Below are 11555 nucleotides of genomic sequence, written 5' to 3' on the forward strand. Positions count from 1 at the left end.
CCGTTTCGGAAAACAAGACATAGGCTAGTTGTATACCTTTTTAGGTTTTTTTTGAAGGGAGTACAACATTTGACAAGTATTAAGTAAGTTAAATATGAGCAAATGAGCTGAGAACAGATGACTGGAAAGAGACGAGGTCATGAAGTCTCAAATGGTTAAAGGTTTGAATTTTCAGGATGGCAATAACCAGTTTGCATCGCAATATCAAAATCTAAAAGGAAACCTACAGTACATACATTGATTTTATTTCAAAATGTACAAAAATGGCCAAAAATATAAAAAAATATATATTTAAGTAAATATTTTCTACCAATATATTTTTGACAATTTTTTTGTATGTTTTGAAAATATTCTGTAAAAATATAAACATATATTTAAAAAGCATTTAAATGTAAACATAAATCATTATAAATCTAGTTTTGATCTCTAGTAGGCTATCCACATTTGCATATAGCCTAATTGTCGACTACTGTAAAATTGGAAATGTAATTTGAAATACATATTTTAGTATATGAAAGTTGAAACTAATTATATTTTCTATTTCAAATATATATTTAATTGAGCTTCACTGTTTACAACATAAATGTAGCATATATTTAAAATGTATTTGGGCAACAATAAATATATAAATATATTTTATTTCTGTAAAGTTTATCAGAGTATACTGTAAAAAGTTAAACTGAATTTGTAAGAATTTCTGGTCATATTTTTCAGTTTAGCAAACAAATAATAATAATAACAGAATACATAATTGTTCACAATTATTTTATTTCAGTAGCAACAACAACAAAAAAGCAAACAAACATTTTTTTTAAGGTTGAACTTTTAACTTGCATTAGAATGCAGTGTCATGGGCTGCAAACGTGCAACAATCAAATATCTGTATAGACTCTAGAACATACATATAAAAACAATGGAAGAGCAGCGCAGTGGAATGCAAAAACTCTAGGCACGGGGCAGTGGAATGAACACAAATTTCACTTTTTTACTTCTTTCGTGTCATGCTCGAAATATGAGTGCAAGAGTCAAAAACATCCATCTAGTGCATGTTTGCATACAAAAACTATGGAAAAGCAGGGCTGTGGTGTCCTGTGTGATTGTGTGAATGCCCCCTGCTTGGTCCGAGTTTGGAAAACTACTTTCACGTTAACCTGAAGGAAATTAAAATATGACATCAAATGGACTCAAATGCACCCTGAAATCTCTTAAGACTCCTCAATCAAATGTTTTCCAGGATAATGTTTTCCACATGTGTTTGACATTCTGGGTATTGATATTCGTCTCCTCCCACAGATATTGCTGATAGGGCCCATTCAATGCTTCCCCTTTCCCTTTCTTTCATTCATATCTCCCTCCCCACAGAGGAGCCTTCACTGTGTGCTAAATGCATTTAGCAATGCATTGAGCCATGTGAGAATACACATTGCCAGCACCCAATGTATGTGTTACTCCAAAGTTTTCACCCTTTCCCTCACTCATTCATTTTTTATTATTTTCTGTGGTGTACTTTATGGTTTGTGGAATCTCCTTCATGAACTTGAACAAGGTTCCACCAATAAAAAGACAACACCCAATACATGCATGCTTTCCTGTTTACAAAAGCCACATAATGCAGGCATTGTTTTGCACTGGGGTTGTGGTATGTAGTCTAATATAGAGAAAGCATGCAAGGTGATGATGGGGTTAGATCTGGCCAGGAAGTGGGAGATCACAGGGGGTCAACTTGCTTTTGGCATGTATTAAACTCTAACCCCTGCAGACTTCCACCTCCTTTTCAGCCCCACTGCAGCAGCATCGGTTTTATTTCCCATAGGGTGTGACTGCAGTTATTGTTATATAGTGCATGCATAAATTGCATCAAATATGATCAAACATTCTGTGCAACAGATCTGGGACTTTTTGCAGTTTGCTCGACTGGTGGGGAATTTAAAATTACTTTTGTCAACTGATTACTGTTACACCAGTAGGTGGCGACAAGTGATATTGTGAGTGAGTCATTGAATCATTCAATCAACTGATTTGTTCAAACACACTGATTCATTATTCATTAACTAACTTCCTGAATTTGAATAGGACTACTTCTGTTCATTCAAAGAAGGTTTTCCTATGAATTAATTAGTAGAAAAGTCAGTTTCTCCTGTGCATTTGTGCCTTTCTTATGAGGAAAATGAGGGAGTTTATCCCCTGCATTCCTTTTAGGCCATAAAACCAGTGATATCAGCATTGGTTACCATGGAACCAGAGGCCTGTTCTGCTTTTCTGAGGTGTTAGGTGCATTTCGGGGGAAGGGTCCATAGACCCTCGTAACTGGCCATTTGGTTAGGTGATGGGGAGTTCGATATTATTTGTTAAATATAACAAAAAGTTGTGTGTCTGATTGGTCCAAATGCTACACTTACTATGTAGTACATGAATATAGTTGTATGTCTGAGTGCTTTGCATAAAACAGTAAGCAAATAGTATCTGGATGATCTACAACATCCATTACGAAGATTATGAAGTGTGCATCTGGTGTACACTTTTCTATCCCATGAGGCCACAGTAGGGAAGTTGTGAATGACACTTTGGCTTTGTCTAGAAATGTTCTCATTGGTGCAACACAAATACTCTAATGTGTTTTATTGTTGTGTGAAAGTTACTGAATATTAACTCTGATACTGTATTAAATTGCTAAATCAGGGATGTCCAATCCTGCTCCTGGAGTGCCACTGTCCTGAATAGTCCAGTTCCAACCCCAATTAAACACACCTTAACCAGCTAATCAAGGTCTTACTAGGCATACTGGAAACTTCCAGGTAGGTGTGTTGAGGCAAGTTGGAGCTAAACTCTGCAAGACTGTGGCCCTCCAGGACTGAGTTTGGACACCCCTGTGCTAAATAAAAGCAAAATATCACACTCATAACTGTGCAGGAGGCTGCAGATATTCGGAACAATGTCTCTCTTTGTATACCGTATACTGATTTATTAATTGATTGATTGATTTCCACCCATTTCTTTTTTATTGCTGTTTTAATCAAATAATGTGTCAGTGTGAAGATTTAAAAAATGTGGATAGTATTACTTCTAGTTCATTTGTCATATTAGAAATGGAAGGCCATGTTGAATACATAGAATTGTGGGATTTTTCCTTTCAAATTCTTTCTTTTTTATGTTATACATCATCCAGGTATTTCATGCATATACAAACTGTTTGCATACTGCGTAATATAGTAGTATGCAAAACAACATATGCACGTTTAAAATAGCATCTGCTGTTTACAGAACTGGCCTGTCTTGGTTTTCTACTTGATATGAACTGTACATGGTCTAGAAATAAATATTGTTCAACACCGGAAGAGAGGAAGACTGAATCTACTTTATAATTATCTTCTAACAGAAGAATTTCTTCCTGGTTCTCTCTTTGATCCCCGTGACGTTTCTCAGGCTCATGTATGAGCGGATGGCTAGCTTATATTTACACTTTCTCCAACTCTCCTCCCAGAGGGTAAATCAAAGGATGTTGTTTTTATATTTCAGACTCCTGTTACTTGCGAGAGGCCCTGAAGCTGGCAGGGCTGGGCTCTGAAGCCACTGAGCATTCCTTCAATGGCTTTAAAAAGCACAGTGTCCACTCTGTGCATAAGCATGCTGATCTTACATTAACATTAATGCTGTTCATTAACATCAACTCTGGCTCAGAGCAAAACACAGACTTTTCCATTACTGCACACTGTTTCCTGTTTTTACTTGCTCTTCTCAGGTCCTCTCTCCAAGATTGCACACAATGAGATGGATTGTCTTTTAGAATCCTTATTTTATCAGTCCAAGTCCTTGCTGCGAAATAATTGGCATCCTATCGGTCTGTTCTGTTCCACAGGCTGACGTCTTCCCATCGCTGGGCTGGCTGAGGGAGGAGGAAAAATACTGGGGCATTTGACATTTCCCTGAGTGCTTCATACCAGCTCACCAAGTCATCTGTAAAGAGTCAGGAGTAAATCACAGCTGGGATAAGATGTATTGCCAAATGGGCGCAGGTTTGTGAGTGCACTTGTACAAAGGGGACATGAAAAATGGGCGGTCACACAAGGGAGACTTATCCTGCTTTATCAAAATGTCCTCAGTTTAGTGGATTCTGTCAAGCCGTGGCAATCTTCAGATGTTATCATATGTTGAATAATTCAGGGGAAATTTCACATGTTTGAAAGCAAAATACAGAAGTGGTTTTAACCACTTTTATACTGAGATATTTTTTAGACCTTAACTCAACCCCAACTCCTAAACATAGCAAGGGATTTAGTTACTCTACACTTAAAAATAAAGGTTCTTTAGATTATTTAGATTGTTAAAATGTTCTTAGAACTAAGAAAATTAAAGACAATAGTTTAGAAAGAAAAAGAACTGCCCTATAAAGCCATATATTTGGAATGCATTCATTTCATACTAAGTATAGTTCAAATCTTTTAACATATTTACTGATATCGCTCGAGACTTACTGGTATAAAAATTCTAATTAAACTTTATTTGGAGTACTACTTGTGCACAATGCATATTTCTGAATATTAAGCCTAAAATGTGTTATAATGTCACTATTGATGATGATTGTATGATCTTTGAGTAATATCGGTTTTTAAATGCAAGATATTTAAAGTGTACCTGAAGTGTTGCAGTAGTTCCACGTTAGCACAATCAAATATACTTCGGTATATCTTTAGTTGGACTTCAGCACTACTTCTGCACAATTAAAGTGCATTAAGTACAAAATTAGTTGTTCCAATTTAGCAGACTTTAAGTATACCAGTTCAGTATACCAAAAGTACAATTGCATGGTATTTTCATTAAGTATATATATATGTAAATGTATTTGTAGTATACTTAGTATAAAAATAAATGTATTTTAAATAAATGTTAGTATATTTATTTTTCAGTAGGGTGTTCACTGAAAGATTATTTGGGTAAACCTTAATGGTTTTTCTGGCAATGCTGCAAAAACCCTCTTTTGAAACATTTATTTTTAAGAGTGTATAATAAATAAATAAATAATGTATAAAATAAAATAAAAATACTTTCTACCCTGAAGGCGTTTTTGAGCGTAAATCCTCCTTTTAGAGTTGAACAATTTTGGCAAAAACTTGAAAAATGTGAGTGTTCGCTCTAAACTATATTCTTTACACTCAAACCACTTAAATTAACCATAAAACAAATATAGTTAATTGAGTTATTAGTCCATATCACAGTTAGGATACGTTGTGCAGTCCTGAAATATATATTTCACATTTACTGAAGCCTTGGATTCTTGCTCATTTCACATCGAGCCTCAGTTATGAGAATGCACATCCCTATTTCACATAGATGTTAGCCAATCATAAAAAAGTGACTATTTGAATACAGTCTTAAACGTACATTATAAAATATAACCTGTTTAACAAAAAGGGTCGGCACAAGGGTGAAAAGTGTAAAATTAAATTGCTATGACATTTTTTTGTGTGCAAAAAAACGTTGAGTAACATTTTTAGGGGGTTTAATGGTTGAAAATAATACTAAAAAAGCATTTGTAGCAGAATACGGCCCCTTTAATATTTGCTGGTATGTGTATATACTATGTGTACATGCCTCAGTGATGAAGATCTTTCTCTGCCTGTCTGAAATACAAACATTTTGTGAACTCTTGACTCCTGGCTAGCGCTCATGTGATTTAATTCATCATCTTATTCATCTGCGTCCAAATTAATTTCGTCAAACTTGCATGAAGGCATGCAAGTTCAATCATAAAACATTCCTCTCTTTTAAGATAAATAAAATGTAGAGAGTTAAAATAGGCATATTTATTTTCTCTTTGGGAGGCTGATCTTGGGGTACATGACACCCAGAATTCCTCCCCAAGCAGCTCACCTTCGTTTGACCTTGAAAAACATGTGGCTATGTTAAAACACCTTCATTTCATTAATCTGCCTTCTTGCAGAACCACAACACAGGAAAGATTAATTAGATCAGCATGTGGGTGTGAAATCCCAAAGTTGAGTGAAGCCACTTGAGGAAAATGTGATCGCAGAGAAGAAAGGATGAAACTCATTGTGATTTGTGGAATGTGTCTTTGGCTCTCGTTCCTCTGTCTGTGTTTATGTGTGCGTTTTGCACAGATCTGTATGTACAAAAATAAAGGTTCCAAAAGCGGGTTTTTCACAGCGATGCCACAGAAGAACCATTATTGGTTCCTCAAAGAACCTTTCAGTCAAAAGTTATTTTGTCTTAGTGTGAAGCACATTTTAATAATCTAAATCTTAATTGAAAGATTCCATGGTTGTTAAAGGTTCTTGATGGAACCATAGATTTCAATACAGAACCTTTATTTTTTAAGAGTGTACGTGTATGTGTGTTTTTAATTAGCACTTAATTATTCTCCAGCATCAGTGAGTCTGTGTCAGGCAAGCAGGGTGGAGTAGGGTCATGCAAAGTGGGATGGGTGGAGGCAGGGTGTTGTCACTGCTCTTTCGGCCAATGGGGCGTGTGGAAGGAGTACATGAGGACAGTGAGATGTTTAATCCTTACCAGTACACACTGCTTGGCTTTAAAGAGATCATATTGTGCTTTATTATTTCATTTTCCCCTCTGAGGTCCACTTATAATTAGTGTTAATCCTGTCAGCGAAATTACTGACAAAAATGTTGGTTGCTGAAGGGCTGTTTAATTTCATCAGTGATTGGATTAACATAATTCAATCATAGAGTACGTTTACATGGACAACAATAATCCGATTTTAACATGATTAAGACAATACTCTGATTAAGAATCTACCATGTAAACAGAGATTTTTTATGACCTTAATCCGGCTAAAGTCATATTCGAAGTAAACAGAAATCGACTTAAGACATGTGGAGTATTCCTATTTTATTCGCATTACTGAAGTGCAGTATAGACATGTAAACACCTTAATCAATTATTACTTAATTGATTAAGTGACAGGATACACACACGGAAGTGGTCAACTGTTTGACGGCAAATAAAAGAGCTTCAACACCGCCATCGTCTGTATGCACGTACAAATAATTAACTGCATTTGAAGCTTTCATAAAATTAAAAATGAAACACCCAAAATGAAATTACGGAAGGGACGTCGGATGGCATCTCGTGGGAACGTAATGACGTGTGCCATTAATCGAACTATGTTCTATAACATGTAAAACGGGAACATGAAAGGAATATTCTAAAAGCAACTCTTACCATAATCAACCATAATCATAATATTGGCTTATTTAGAATAAGGTAAATAATTAGATTACTGATGTCCATGATGTAAACGTAGTCATAGTGTGTTGAGGATTGAGCTGCTTAAGCGGAAAGAGCTGAACTCTGCTAAACTCAAACACTTTGCAAGTGGGTTCATTAGCTCATTCATAAAAGATGAATTGCTGATATTGATAACAAACATAATATCATAACTTACACTACCATTTAAAAGTTTGCGGTTGGTAAGATTTTTTAAATGTTTTTGAAAGGAGTCTATTGTGCTCACCAATGCTGCATTTAGAATAGAGATGAAAACAGTAATATTATAAAATATTATTACAATGTTATCAGCACAGGTATGCCTACCTGCTAGGCATCACTGCCAGAAGCACCTCCGCTGGTGCTGTTGGACCAGCTGCGGAGTCATCAGCCGGGAGCCACCCTTCACTGATGTTCCACCCCCTAATCCCGGAACATCTCAGGGTGGTGGAGCAGTGACAGGGACGTCTCCCTGTCACCCCCCGCCGCTGGTCCTAAAGAGTTTATGGTGATCTCAACCGGGAACCTCAGCTGGCAGTCAAGATCAGCTGCCATGCTCCACTCTCCTCCCGGTGACAGGAGAGACCGCTCCTTCAGCCTGCTGCTTTGGCTCTCTTCCCCTTGTCTGACAAAGTGGATCTGCTGCTGAGATGTTACTGAATGGGCCCTGTTTGCCTCCAGTCTGCACGTCAGAGATGACAGTTCTCTTCCGATCCATACCACAATTATAGGTTCTGGGGGCTGGGAAGCATATCATACGTGTCCCTTATGAGAAAACTAAGCCTTGCTTGGGGAATCTTCCACATATCAGCCCACGTGATGTTCCTATTGATAGCTTCCCAGGTTGTCCATCTACCTTGCTCGTGTAGCCGCGCAACTCTGACCTTGTAACACTCCCCCTCCATCTTTGACACTTCTGTGATCACCAGATCTTTCCTTTCCTTTGTGGATGCTTTGGACCACATTTTAGGTGCAGATCCCCATCCAAGCCCTGTCCTTCCTGGCTGTGAGAACCCAACAATCTCCAGATGCTGTAGTCGGTTGATGGCCTGTACCACTGTCTACGTCACGCTCCACTTGCGTCCTGTGTAGATCTGCGCTTCAGTGTTTCTCACAAGAAGGTCGGGGGAGTCTCTTAACTCAAATAGCAGCCTCACTTTCTCCTGCTTGTAGCCCAAACTGATGGCTTTTAGTGGGAGTTCCAAGATGAATCTCCCAATGGGTTTCTGCCACATTGGAAAGACTGCGAGGGAGGCCAAGCCATTTCTTGATGTAGCTATTTGACTTCCTGTCCATTTTCAGGACTGTTGTTAAGGTAATGTCACACAGTTTCAGAGGCCACATAAGATGGCTGTACAGAGTAAACTGGTAACACCAAACCTTGAATTTCCCTGGGAGGCAGCTTTGTTTGATCTTGTTCAGCCCATCTATGAGCTGGGGTATCACAGTGTCAGCCGTGTGCCTGTCAGATACATCAGCCGTGTAGAGTCTTCCGAGGCTTCGGACAGGTTGGTGCACAAGAAAAGGAATTTTCTCACCGCTCACTGAGAAGCAGATATTATTGTTCCTAACTCCCTTGCGAATTGAAAGGCTACGGGACTTAGCTGGCTTTATCCTCATCTGAGCCCATGCTAACAGCTCCTCCAGCCTTTGGAGGAGTCTGAACGTGCATGCAGCTGTCTGGAGAAGGGTGGTGACATCGTCCATGTAACTTCTTATGGCTGGAAGCCTTTGGCCTGAGTGGGCCCTGACTCCTCGGACCATCTGCCTGCCACCGATCAAGATGATCTTGAATGAGGCAGTAAAAAGGATGGGGGAGATGGAACATCCCATTGCTATGTCCCTCTCTAGCGGGTACCAACCTGTCGAGATCTCTTGGGTTGTGAATCAAACTTGGAAGGTGTTAAAGTACTTGGTCACTATGGTCTGAATGGGCAGTGGCACATGGAAAAAATTGAGAGCAAAGGAGATCAGTTGGTGGGGAACTGACATGTAGGCATTCTCAAGGTCCAACCAGACTACATGCAGATCTGATCTATTCCTCTTGGCTGTCTGGATTTGGTCCCAGATCATAGCTGAGTGCTCCAGGCAGCCAGGGAAGCCTGGGACTCCTGCCTTCTGGCAACTGGTATCAATGTAATTATTTGCCAAGAGGTAGCTGGTTAGGCGTTTTGCCAGAACCGAAAAGAATATCTTTCCCTCTACATTTAATAGGGCAATGCCTCTGAACTGGTTGATGCTGCTGGAGTCTTTTTCCTTTGGAATAAAGGTGGTAACTGCTTTGCTCCAATCTTCAGGGATGGATTGCGCTTTCAAGGCCACTCCCATCAGCTTTCATAAGTGCTTCCAGAGTAAAAGGCAGTTTTTATATACCCGATAGGGTATGCCGATCGGTCCGTGTGCTGATGCTGCTCTTGCTTGCTCTACGATCTGCTTGACCTCAGACCATTTGGGAGGAGAAGTGTCAAATTGCGAGGTGGGCTCAGGCAGCTGTGGTATATACCCTGGGGATCCTAGTGGGGATTCCTTCTGGCTTTCGCTGATCTGGGATTTGATAAAAACCTCAAGCTCCTGCTGGGTAGTTTGCAGCTTGCCAGATTTCTTCTCCTTCAGGAGGCCTCGGGTGAGCTTGAAAGCGTCCCGAAGCAAACTCAACCTTGATTTCTCCTTGTGGTTTCTGCATTTTCTGATCCTCTCAGCACGTCTCAAGTCTGCAAGTCTGGCCATGATCTGATTCCACAGGTTCTTCAAGCTCTCCTCTTGGTCTTCTGCTTTCCTCCATGCCTTCCGCAACAGGCATCTCTCCTTTACTAACTGAAGGATTTCCCTCTCCCGTCTCCCAGTCTGTTTGGGAATAGATCTCTTCTGGGGCAGTTCTCCGAACCTCTCCCGACCTTCCTCATAGATGACATGCCCGAACATGTTTAACTTGGAAGCGGTACTTAGTGTGCTCTGGAGAGTGAGATACAGGCTTGAGTCGAAGCTTCTCCATGCGTCCTTGTCGCTAGCTTTTGGCCAGTTGACTTTGGGTCTGCGGGACAGCTCTTTAGATGTTACACTTGGGAGTGTGCAGGTGGCTAAATGTTCATGATGTTGTTGCTGAGGGCTGTACATTGGTTAGTACGCAACCTGTTGTGTGGGCTGGTCTTTCTCACTTTCACCAGATACAGAGTTGGAATCAGCAGCACTGTGGTGCTCAACCTGGCTTTGATTCCTCTTAATGTAATTTCTCCTTGTCTGACCTGCTGTTGCAGTGCAAGCTTGCATCTGGCTGCTCCAACCAGACTTAGCCTTCCCTTGGTGGATGCATAAACCATGATGGGTTGTCACCTTAGACCACCCGCACCCACGTTCTCTCAGGATCCGTTGATCATTAGTCATTGCCATGCCAGTCATAACCAGAGGCGTCATGCCCATTCAAAGTGAGGGGGCACGTGCCCCCTCAAATTTTTGAGCCAAGTCAAGTGGATTTTGAATTCAGCTTCCAAAAGACAGAAAATAGCTGATTCATATTTTCTATATTTAATACAATCACACCGGCGTGATTAGAAAGTTCAGTGCACCATATAATCAGCTGCTATATTCAAATCTGCGTTTGCTGGCTGGTGCAGAGCCAGAGACAGACGCGTTTTTACAGCACTGCGCATTATAACAATCACACACGATGCTGTTGAGCTTATGAATGCAATGACCAGTCAGAGTTGTTCAGATGAGTCATCGCGAAAATTCCGGTGTTTTATTCACTCTAACGCTGACTGAATACATCTTTCTGGCGAATTCTCTCATCAGAAACAACAAAGTGCAAATGTGTGTACGAATCTGTACGATATTAATTTCATAGTGTAAACAGCTTCAGTGATTTTAATGGAAGTTTTTGAGAGTGCATGAACTAGACTGTCAGTGAAAATGTTCTTTGATAATGTAAATGTTCTTTGCTCTCTTTCTGTACAAGTTAGTAGTCTAACTTGCAATGTTTTTATTCACATTAACTTTCAATGTTAAATTCACATTAAATATAAAGTCAGTCGTATTAAAAATATGTTATAGCATGACACCCATATCTGTTAATTACATAAACAGACAGGTTTTTATGCATAGTTAATAGACTACATTATTAGGTTACTTTGACCATTGTCCACTATAGATCAACATCTATAAAGGTGAGAATCAAGATATTTCATGATATATTTAATGCGTTTGGGAATGTTTCAAATAAACAGGAAAAAATAAATAAAATGTGCTGTTGTGGCTGCTGTGTGTCACATAACGACCCCCCCCCCCCCCCCACCCCCCCCCCCCCACACAAAATCACA

General features: G+C 39.5%; 1 protein-coding gene across 2 annotated transcripts in view; it reads left to right on the forward strand.

The window, feature by feature from the left end:
• Nucleotides 1-11555, forward strand: part of LOC107587961 (peripheral myelin protein 22-like) — a 32414-nt gene that overhangs the window by 4687 nt on the left and 16172 nt on the right. The window contains exon 2 of one of the 2 annotated variants that reach the window (XM_016275946.1): nt 3857-4013. The exons of the other annotated variant lie outside the window; for it this stretch is intronic. The gene's annotated coding sequence lies outside the window, so the exon portion shown is untranslated. The remainder of the gene's footprint in view (nt 1-3856; nt 4014-11555) is intronic. 2 annotated transcript variants of the gene reach the window in all.

This window comes from Sinocyclocheilus grahami, unplaced genomic scaffold (assembly GCF_001515645.1).
Source record: "Sinocyclocheilus grahami isolate Dianchi unplaced genomic scaffold, SAMN03320097.WGS_v1.1 scaffold97.1, whole genome shotgun sequence".
In the NCBI taxonomy this organism is placed as follows: Eukaryota; Metazoa; Chordata; class Actinopteri; order Cypriniformes; family Cyprinidae; genus Sinocyclocheilus; species Sinocyclocheilus grahami.